Genomic DNA, 12,043 nt, shown 5'->3' with positions numbered 1-12,043 from the left:
AATCGAACACCGGACTCTATGCTGTTGACGCCGCCGTGATGTTCAGCTAAGGACCCCATGGAGTGCCTTCCGGGGGAAAGATGTTGGAGTGAACCAGACAAGTGTTGAGTACCATTCTGAAGTATTAGAGAGTCGCAGTTTCCATTAAATGTAAATACATTAATTGCATGCAAATAATATAGACAGTAGATTATGATTTTACAATTTCAAAGGGATGAAATAGTTACCTATTAGGAGTATTTTGATTTTCTTCGCAGTTGTATGGCCGTATTTTATTTCATTTTTACGGGATAGGTTGCATGTTATGTTTAAGGCCCCTTACTTAAATTAAATGTGAAGCAGAGTAATTATGTAAAAGGGATTCAAGATTCATGTAAACTCACTCCAGTTTACCATCGATTATATTCAGTATGAGTCCTCGGAAACATTCTGAAATTTCTATTTTTCGCTTCACATCAGTATTAGATATCTCGCCTATGTAAATTAAGGTTAATGATGAACATCAAGAAGATGAGACGACAGTGGGTGTGATTATGAATGTGTTATATTTAGATCGCGAGTGTCGATCTGTATTTTGTCCCCAATCGATAGAACAGCTTCTTCTATAGCTTGCATGTATAGCTGAATCGGGAGAGAAAGAGACGAAGCTTTGAGTATATGAGTGTAATAATTTTGTGATTTAAGAAAGTGTGAATACTCCCCAGTGATTTGCATAGTACACTTGATGGGCAATTCCGCATGGTGAATATAAATAGGGCTAGATTAGAGCCGATTCGCATTAATGGTATTAGTGGCACATTGGAAAATAAATAAGAATGTATGGGCAGCGAAGATATTGATCGCATGACGGGCCGGGATGTCCCGTTCAGTACGAAAGAAATAGTGAATTGTACCATGGTTACTAGACTAGACGGTAGGGGTCATCAGTTGGGTGCGCAGTAGCAAGCCACGCCTCCCGACGTCATACGGTCCCCATGTTCGCTAAACGAAGCAGAGCGCCATTAGTCTAGTGATGGTGTTTACCTTGTCAACAGTGTAAGAGTTTATTTTTTCTGTGCTATGCTCTGCTGTGCCATGGTGTGTTGTGCTGTCGCCGGTTGCTCTAACCACGATAGACATCAGAAGGATTTAGACATTAAATTTCATCGTTTTCCAAAGAACAGTGCCATTAAATTAAAGTGGATTAATGCCTGTAAACGGGCTGACTCGTTTATTATTGAGAATGCTCGTGTGTGCTCTGTACACTTCGACAACTCGGACTACATAAGGTACTTGAAGGATGAGCTGTTAAACCTTCAAATTAGACGTAATTTAAGGCCTGGCGCAGTACCACATTTAAATTTGCCACTGAGTAGTAATGATTTAGCGAGTCAGTCCTGTAAAGATCGTGAAATAAGGGCACAAAAGCGAAATCATCGTAAGGAGATACGGCAAATTTTACAATCGCAGGCGCCAATTGAAGCAGAAAATATTAATAATGCAATCTTGAAGAAGGAATTAGATGACAAAAGTAAACATCAGTGCTTCTGTAATGAGCAAATTGCTTAGTGACTGTAGAATTTGAGTTAATTAGACTAGAAAATTGTGACTTAAAACAGCAAAATAAGGATCTTCAGGACGGTCTTAGAGCAGCTAATACCGAGATAATAAAATTAGAAAATTTTTGAGGGTACTTTTCCTAAAAGTCAACAGCAAGCTTTAGTAAAAGGCAGATGCTCAAGCTGGTCATCTGAAGACATTGCTAAGGCGGTGACCTCACGGTCTATAACATGTAAAGCATAAACAAACATGAACAAACTTAGGCACATGGATTCTTACAAGAGATGTAAATGAACTCCTAATGAAAAAAGGAAAAGTGTGAAAAAAATTAAGAAAGTTGTTGGATAGACTGATTTTAAAGTAATGTAAAACAACCAAATAACATCTAGATGTAAATATTTTGAGTGGTACCTGTATAACGTAAATATGTAGGCTATACAGTTTTACCACCATAATAATAATTAGGTGTACTTATTAGGTGTTCTTAAATATTGAACTTTTGATGGCATTTTCTGACTGTGAGGGTTTTCTCCGTACCGCAGGTATATATGGCCTAAGCCTGTGGAAGCTTCTTTCTCCCCCCAAAAAAGTGACCCCTGATATGTTGGAAGAGGTTGACGTTTCTTCAGGAGCTTTTTACCAACATTCCACCGGCCAATACACATGTATAAATAATTACAATATTAGGTGTTTACAATACTAGTTAACACCAACAATCTGCCAAAACAACGGTAAAAGGCATCGCGTGCGATTGGCCATATTTCTTTAATTTTAGTAACTAGTTTTAGAAATAAATCTATGTATAAAATCGTTCTAAAATCAGTGGATGGATAGAAAATTCGAAAACCGAACCGTAAATACTTTATTTGCGAGGCGAAAGATAATTTAGTACTGGGAAAGCTACTGGAATAGTTCGTTAAGCACAGTGTTATTATATTACTTTTAATGTTCTGAAAAATACTCAAATAAATTACAACATAATTATCTACACATAACACCTGGCAATTATATTTGACAAAACTGAAAAATATTAAGCAAGTGGTTAAATAAAAACAAGCAAATCATTAACAGAAACGCACAATTACAATGGGTCGCGTTCACTGCAAGCCCAGCAGTGGAGACCAGATGACGTCATCAGCCAAAGCCAGCCTGCGCGTGACCCCTACCGTCTAGTCTAGTAACCGTGCATTGTACCATGCAGGTCTGTGGCCTTCGAGGCCGTTCATGACAAAGCTGGGAGAAAGAAAGAGAAAGAGAGAAAACACCGCCGCTGCATTTAGAGAAGTCGTTACGAGGATTGCATTCTTTCTCCGAGACAGCTTTTACTTGCAATAACTTGGAGAATAACGTCGTTGGGTAGATCTGCAGTTATCATAGATGAGAGAATTCCCACCATTCTTTTGCATAAATCTTACCGTTCAGGAGTTTCAGATGAGATATTACACACCCACATTTTCAAAGGGGCCTGGATCGCTGCCAGGCAGTAGCAGTGAAAGTCATACCCGCTGGTACCTTTTGTGGACAGACTACATTGTCCATCATCTGTCATATGAATGTGAAGTGCTTTATTTGCTTGTCGTTTATTTTTCGGGTGTGACATTTATCATGTAATCTAAGGGTTCTTGCTTCATTAAAATGCATCGTTACTGGGAACAACGTCGTTCGGATGTCAGTTGTACAGTAGTGTTAAGTAACATCCCGATGGAATTTGCGTCATGTATTTGTTCGTTCATGAGATAGTTGGATTAGGGTTTTAAAAATGGAATTGACGAAGCGACTTTCGTATACTTTAGAATGTACTCACAAATAACTTGACCAAAACCTCATTTAACTTGACAGCGAAACGATGTGATTTGTCATTTGATCATGTAAATTAATAGCCTGAATTACCCAAAATACATATGATATGCCTCCGTCTAATTATTTGTGTATATAGGGATGCGTGTGAAGTGATACGTGTTTAAATGATTAATTAGTCCGAGAAGGGACGCCTTCCCAAGTTCTTGCATATTTTCTGAGTAAATGCGATATAGAAATAAAACTATATAGACATCCTGACTTCAAGAAAATATTAGTGTTTGTCATTTATGTGTCGACGTTGTGGAATATCTGTGCAAAAGTTTAAACATGTGCTTTATTATTAATTAAATTGTCATTGTGAGAAAAAAATAATTCATTCTTCTCATTGCTTAGTTTGATAATATTCCTCTCATTATTAAAATCCCCCTACTATGGATTATTAGATTATTGCCCAGTACGGGCTAGCGCCGTATTATGCTAGTAGGGGAGATGGGTCTTCGACGCCGGGCTTTGTCGGAGGTCTCACCCAAGGTGTTCCATTTCAACGTCATGTTGCGGGACTATTCTGATCTAGTGATGTACTGATACCACGAAAAGGATACAGTACGAAGTGAAAAATAACGATGAAGACTTGCTCTATAGGGTTTTCTCCTCCTGTGACTTGTTGATAGGTCGTTCGTTCACATTGTTACAACCGTGCACCAGGTGGGAAATTTAGAGCCGAAATGAACAACTCTGTGGAAATAAAAGTGTTATGAGCATTTAACAAAGAGTGACCAAATGATTACGGGTCTAATTTGAGCACATCAGAACAGCCATTTACCGGGCTGTCTGGCTGGATCATTGGAACGTGCTGCTTAAGCTGAATGCGGATGTTCTCAAGGAAAGAACCAACCTTCCATTAATAATAATAATAATAATAATAATAATAATAATAATAATAATAATAATAATAATAATAATAATAATAATAATAATAATAATAATAATAATAATAATGTTTCTACGTTCAAATAACTAATCTGACAGTTTTCGGAGACCCCGAGGTGCCAAAATTTTGCCCCGCAGGATTTCTTTTACGTACCACTAAGTTTACCAACATGAGGCTGATGTATTTGAGCACCTTCAAATACCACCGGACTGAGCCAGGATCGAACCTGCCAAGTTGGGGTCAGAAGGCCGGCGCCTCAACCGTCTGAGCCACTCATCCCGGCCTTATCATTAAAACGGAAGCCAAACTTTGTATTGCGAAACAGAATGAAATGCAAAGATTTGTCTTAACCTTCACCTTAATTAAAAAATAATAATGTTATTTGCTTTACGTCCCACTAACTACACTTTTACGGTTTTTGGAGACGCCGAGGTGCCGAAATTTAGTCCCGCAGGAGTTCTTTTACGTGCCAGTAAATCTACCAACACGAGGCTGACGTATTTGAGCACCTTCAAATACCACCGGACTGAGCCAGGATCGAACCTGCCAAGTTGGGGTCAGAAGGCCAGCGCCTTAACCGCCTGAGCCACTCAGCCCGGCCTTAATTAAATAAGAAGTGACCTTGTTCATATTGAGGGACTAACACAATTCGTTGTCGTATTGGACATACAGTAGCATGTTTTAACTGCGCGCCTTTCCCATAACATTCTTCTCGGTTATGACGTTTTCCAGGGAAAGGGGCCAAGGTTTCTGTGATTTGTCTGAGCAGATACTGACTCAGCTAGTGAAAGAGTTGATGCCAATGTTGTGAATCATCGGAAATAACTAGATCGTTATGTTAAAAAGGAGCAATGCAACTCACGAAGTCAATGAGACTGGATTTCACCACTTCACAACACTGGATAGACAAATTTGAATAATTCATCTATTTACCAGAGCAGCCTTGAAGAATTTCGCTAATTCACAGTTCTCCAAACTACAATTTCTGGCCGGCGTACGTAAAACACACCAAGCCTAATAAACATTTAAAAACGAATTGTTCTGATAACTATAATTGTAAGGTTGCATTTGGGAGATGGTGGGTTCGAACCCTGCTGTTAGCAGTCCTGAATATGTTTTTCTGTAGTTTCCCAATTCTACAGCAGAAAAATATCAGGGATGAATATTAAAAAAGGCCACATCTACTATCTGCCCTATCTTAGCACTTACCCATCCCAAGATCCCCTGTAGTGTTTTTCTGACGTTAAACCTCAGCCATAATACAGATGAATTTGAGAAAATCATGAGCACAAAGTTAATGAGCAGTAGAATACTAGTGTTTTTTAATTTGCTTTACGTCGCACCGACAAAGATAGGGCTTATGGCGACGATGGGATAGGAAAGGGCTAGGAGTGGGAAGAAAGCTGCCATAGTCTTAATTAAGATACAGAACCGGCATTTGCCTGGTGTGAAAACGGGAAACCACAGTAAACTTTTCAGGGTTGCCGACAGCGGAGTTCGAACCCACTATCTCCCGAATACTGGATACTGGTCTCACTTAAGCGACTGCAGCTATCGAGCTCACTTTGAATACTCCTAGAAGGAAGGTAAGCGTAGGGCGAATGCTTCGGCCATGAATTCTGCTGTTGTACGCAATCACATCTGCATGCCAGTACCCGCCTCTACTTTAAATCATCTGATCGCAAGCCATAAAACGCACAATTGTTCGTGGAGCGTAAGCGAAGGAGGTTACAATTCATTGACTGAGCCAGAAGCGTGGCCGCTATCATAGCCTACCTGCCGGCTCCCGTGTTGAACACCTTTGATCACGGTCAGTTGTGAGAGAATGCCCAGTACCTCACGTAGCGAGGGAGTGACCACGCCTTCACAATGTTTAACTCTTCTATCGTAATGGTGTCGTACAGCTGTTACAGTTAGTGAACGCCTTTCAGCTGAATCGGTAACTGCTATGTCAGCGTGTGGACCAGACGAAACGGCTGCTAGTTCATTCCTAACAGTGACCAGTATCCAGACAAATTTGACAGTAAGTGTTTCTTATCTATGTATATAAAATAAGAGTTTTGTCTGTACATTGCTCAGAATTTGGAAAGAATGGTATTTCTGTATCGGCCATGTCCACAGTAACAAGGAAATGCACTTTTTACTTTTCCGTAATGTCTGTCTGTCTGTCTGTCTGTCTGTCTGTCTGTCTGTCTGTCTGTCTGTCTGTCTGTCTGTCTGTCTGTCTGTCTGTCTGTCTGTCTGTACACGCATCACGAGAAACCGGCCGAAGAGAATTTCATAAAAATCGGTATGTAAAGTCGGGCTGAGTGGCTCAGACGGTTAAGGCGCTGGCGTTCTAACCCCAGCTTGGCAGGTTCGATCCTGGCTCAGTCCTGTGGTATTTGAAGGTGCTCAAATACGACAGCCTCGTGTCGGTAGATTTACTGGCACGTAAAAGAACTCCTGCGGACTAAATTCTGGCACCTCGCTGTCTCCGAAGACCGTAAAAGTAATTAGTGGGACGTAAAGCAAATAACATTATTATTATTATTATTATTATTATTATTATTATTATTATTATTATTATTATTATTATTATTATTATTAAAATTCAATTCTCAAATATTTATATTATTAGTGGTCCTATAGAAAAATACTGCATAACTAAAGTTACATAGAATTAAATTTCCGATCATTTATGTCTTATACATTTTTACCGTACTGGCTACGATAACACAGATATTCATGAATTTCGATTTTTGTTGCTAAGTCCACATCAACGTCGAGCCACGAGAATATGGGTGAACAGAATTTAACGAAAATCGATATATAGAGTCGGGGAAGAATAAACTATAGTCTAAGCTATAAACAATCTTACTGACCCGGGATGAAATGGTAGTTTAGGGGTAGGTACCTAAAATACCTGTTATTGGTCCTATAGAAAAGTACTATACAGTAGGGCCTATAACAAAAGTTATAGAGAATACAATTTCCGATCATTTCTGTTTTATTCAGTTTTACCGTACCGACTATGATAAGAGTGGTATTTCAGAGTCGGAAGAAAACTAAATGTGAAGGCCTACAATATCGAAAGCGCATAACATTGATCAACAATAACATTACATTGACCATTGTTTGTTGTGATTTTCTTTGCCTGTTATGGTGCCCTCAACTCCGACAGATGGGATTACTGTTGCGTACCGAGTATAACAGCCTGACTGAATATTGGCGGGAAAGAGCTGGGGAGTTAGAAAACGTTTTTCTTTAGCATGTCATTCCTCTGATACTGCTGGTACGTAACACACTTGTTCATCATAAAATTCCAGCAATTCGATCCCTACTCTGACGCGCTGTTTTTAATGACCAGTGTGCACATTTGGCAGAGGCTCACTTAGTAGCCTAATAGTAGTATGACCTGGTCAAGAATTAAATTTAGGCATATTCCAAATTATAGCATCACAATTCACTAAATCATTCAAAATTCGTCCCTGAAAAGAGCTGTTTCTTAAGAAAAGCGTCTTTCTCTTCACTTTTATTAAATTCTACATTCATTTTATTCCAAATTAGCAGTGAAGAGGGGTTTTCTCTTCTGGCTTGGAAGAAAAAATTACCTCCAAGTCAGATAGATTTTTCCGCCGCCAGTGTAGTGAAATGAGATTTTCCGACTCATCGGGTACTCCTAGGAAACAGATTAGTAAAAGGGCATAGATTTGCCCCGGGACTCTCCACTATTCGACCCCCCCGCCCGTCCGAATAAATACGAAGAGTGTTCACGGATCACGGCTGTCTGCGACTTGGTCATTGCAGCTCTGGAACTTTGGACTGTTAGATCGGCAGCGTAGTACTGTTCGTTAAAAGTGAGAAAATGCATGGTTTTTCATTTGATCGAGTATTTCATATTGCTTTCAATCGCGCCATTCCTACTGACATCATTGTAATGACCTATGTTCATTTCACTTGGGAAAACCACTAAGGCAGTCTTTTTGAGGATGTAAAAGAGCAGGTGGAGAGTGAGTGTACGCCATTATAATTAAAACTCCCCAACCTGATTGTGACTGATGATAGGCTAGCGGGCCTACCATTACAATGAAAATTCCCTAACCCAGTCTTCATATGAGAAAAGACGTTTGGTGTCTTCCCCGTCACGTTTCTAGGGTAACGTTAAGAGCTATGCAATATAATAGGCCTACAATCTTGCTCACAAGGTGTACACTACCTAACCTAGAATTCTGTAAACAATGTATAATTACGTAGCGAAGCACGGGTACATCAGCTAGTCAGCTAGTGGGGCTTCTAGAAATAACGAAACAAATCACAAAATATCAGTTCCGAGATATCTGCAAAATGTTGTTCTCATGTGGCTTGCGGGTCGGCTGTAGTGCTATTTCTGGAAGTAAGAGTAAGAAATAGGGCCACTATACAATTTGAAAGCATAGGGAGTTCTGCAACAATGTATCGGGACAAAGAGTTCCTGGCAAATACGTAATAGGTCAAGGAGTTTTCTGTTAGAAACATCCACTTACAATCACTCTTGCTAAGATAAGACAATAGTAGGTAATAACTATGGGAATTTACGTGTGGCCCATAAGAAGTACCATAAAATGATGGCGAACCTGATATTTCTGACGACAGCACTAGTGGATATGAAGAGAGTCAACCCTAAACTAGATTAGAGACTGGGAATTTATGTACAAGACAGGACACCTACAGTACTTGACTCTCAGCTTATGGAATATATAATTACAGTAGCCAGGCAAGAACGTAACATAAGTGCGGCCAGTATCCAGTATTCGGGAGATAGTAGGTTCGAACCGCACTGTCGGCAGCCCTGAAGATGGTTTTCCGTGGTTTCCCTTACCTGTACCTTAATCAAGGCCACGGCCGCTTCCTTCCCCCTCCTAGCCCTTCCCTGTCCCATCGTCGCCATAAGACCTATCTGTGTGGGTGCGACGTAAAACAACTAGTAAAAAAAAAAACATAACATGACTCACTTATTTTATTCATAGATTACGGAATTTAAAACCAACCAACCAACCAACCAACCAACCAACCAACAAACAAACCAACCAACCAACAAACAGACCCGTGGCGCAACAGCTCATTAGGGCATTGGCTTATCAAGAATACTGCTGCCCAGCCAAATGGCCTGCAGATACTGGCGTTTCCACGTGATCAACGTGACGACATTCCCAGCCTTCTTGCTTGACTTTCTTGACCGGTCATGCTGCCTCTCGTACCACGCAGCTCCTCACTTGATCTCACGAGGTTGTGTGGATACTTTTCAGCCTTCGGTCCAGAAGTAAACTGTTTGAACAGGCTGGGAATGGAACCCGTGTCTTCCCGGTAAAAGGCAGGCACGCTACCTATACACCACCCATACGCTAGCCATATTTGAACTAATTCTCTATCGTTCAGTGGAGAAATACCAGCTTTTAAGCTTATTTCGCTTCTTTTTTTCTCAACATCTAATATGATATTAAGTTCTTGCTCTTTCTGAAAAGTTTTCTATCTTTCATTTTCTTTAACTTGTTACGTTTTTGCTAGAAACCCCCCCCCCCTCAATCTTGACAGTACCGAGCTCGATAGCTGCAGTCGCTTAAGTGCGGCCAGTATCCAGTAATCGGGAGATAGTGGGATCGAGCCCCACTGTCAGCAGCCCTGAAGATGGTTTTCCGTGGTTTCCCATTTTCACACAAGGCAAATGCCGGGGCTGTACCGTAATTCAGGCCACGGCCGCTTCCTTCCAATTCCTATGCCATTCCTATCCCATCGTCGCCATAAGACATATCTGTGTCGGTGCGACGAAAAGCAAATAGCAAGAAAAGAAAAAAAAAATCTTGGCAGTTGACTGGAGGCCCATTTACTTTGCTAATTATATCATTACTTGAAGTGTCGTATACTTATGGGAGGATCTTCATCAGTAGAAGCGTATATCAGTGTAGCATATAAATATAAGACTCACAACTAGCACCACACACATCCATACCCTAGGTTGGACTCGAAGGGGGAGACGAGTAGTTTGGTTACAGGACCAGTGCCACCGGGCGAGTTGGCCGTGCGCGTAGAGGCGCGCGGCTGTGAGCTTGCATCCGGGAGATAGTAGGTTCGAATCCCACTATCGGCAGCCCTGAAGATGGTTTTCCGTGGTTTCCCATTTTCACACCAGGCAAATGCTGGGGCTGTACCTTAATTAAGGCCACGGCCGCTTCCTTCCAACTCCTAGGCCTTTCCTATCCCATCGTCGCCATAAGACCTATCTGTGTCGGTGCGACGTAAAGCCCCTAGCAAAAAAAAAAAGGACCAGTGCCTGCGCTACGCTGGCCGGCTGTAGTACTGACATATGTCAAGGATACGTTCATGTACTTGTCCAGAACGGAGGGATGTCATTCTTACAATATACCAGATATGAACCACATTTACCTCAGTTCTTTGCTATAACGCAACCAAAGGTAGGACTAGATGAGTTCATATCACATGGTGCAAGTAGGGGCAAAAGATCTCTATAGGTCGACGCCCCGAACAAATAATAAATAAAAAAAGGTCGGCTGGTGTATGTATTAGTGGACTTGGCTGACTGGTATATAGTAGCGCCTTCCCGCACGGTGACGAAAGCAACGGAAAACTGCATCACTCTTCTCTTCCCTGTTACTCACCTTCGGTTATTCTTATCGAAGATTCGTGAGAGTGGATAATATGTTGGTGATCCAACATGCTTGATACCTTTTCATAAAACAATAACAATAATAACGTGCATCCATTCTTTTCCAAATTTGCGGCTGACGATTCTACACGCAAAAAAAATAAGAGAATAATTCTATGGCTAAAATTCCTCGAAATCCGTTAACAATGGTGTCACATGGAGGAGAAGAAACTTTAACATAAGGAGTGGTTTTTGTTTGTTTTGTTTTTCCACTAACACTTTGAAGGTTTTCGGCGAAGCAAGATGGGAAAGGGGTTGGGATGGAAGCGGCCATGGCTTTTAATAAAGGTACAGACCCAACATTTGCCTTGTGTGAAAATGGGAAACCAGGGAAAGCCATTTCCAGAGCTGCTGTCGGAGGGATTCGAACCCACCATCTCCCGAATAGAAACTCACAGCTACGCGACCCTAACCACACGGCCACCTCGCTCGCTCGTATAAAGAGTACTTTTACTCTTACAGAGACATGTTCAGCTAAGATTCTTGGAAATCACATAATAAGGAGATTATTTCAATCATGACCTCACCTTTCCGTTTTGTGTAATAAGAGATTTCACAGCGAGTGGTTTCTGATTCAGGCGTCGAACCATGACAGGTATGGTGTATAGTAGGACAAGGCTAGTGTGTGTCCAGTTTTTTTGCACAGTACTTATACCATAGGCTACATCTGACTTGCTTGGTAAATTTAACCTTCGAAAGTTACAGATCATATTGACGATACAGGGAAGTGTGGCTCCTTGGCTGAAAGGTGAGGGTTCAGAGAGAGCCGGGTTCGACTCCCGGCCAGGGCGGGCATTTTTAACTCTGTTTATTTAACTCCTATAACTCGGGGACTGGGAATTTGTGTTCTTCTCAACACTTATCTTCATGTACATACATCACACTACTAACCACCATAAAAACACGCAATATTGAATACATCCCTGCGCATAGGGTTGGGTTCAGGAAGGGCATCCAGCTGCAAAACTGAGCCAAATCCACATACGTGCCGACCCCAAGAAATTAGGAAAAGGGCCAAAAAGAATAAGAAGAAGACTGGACGATACTTGGACAGTTATCATTATTAATGCACTGTATTTACGTAAAATTAA

General features: G+C 41.0%; 1 protein-coding gene across 6 annotated transcripts in view; it reads left to right on the top strand.

The window, feature by feature from the left end:
* The window catches only part of LOC136862823 (metal cation symporter ZIP8), a 920,308-nt gene that overhangs the window by 468,368 nt on the left and 439,897 nt on the right, over nucleotides 1-12,043 (top strand). Inside the window, exon 1 of one of the 6 annotated variants that reach the window (XM_067139089.2) lies at nucleotides 6,196-6,293. The exons of the other annotated variants lie outside the window; for them this stretch is intronic. The gene's annotated coding sequence lies outside the window, so the exon portion shown is untranslated. Of the gene's footprint in view, nucleotides 1-6,195; nucleotides 6,294-12,043 lie in introns of those variants that run through there. 6 annotated transcript variants of the gene reach the window in all.

The sequence above is a fragment of the Anabrus simplex genome, chromosome 2 (assembly GCF_040414725.1).
Source record: "Anabrus simplex isolate iqAnaSimp1 chromosome 2, ASM4041472v1, whole genome shotgun sequence".
In the NCBI taxonomy this organism is placed as follows: Eukaryota; Metazoa; Arthropoda; class Insecta; order Orthoptera; family Tettigoniidae; genus Anabrus; species Anabrus simplex.
This window is presented reverse-complemented; position numbering and strand designations above follow the sequence as displayed.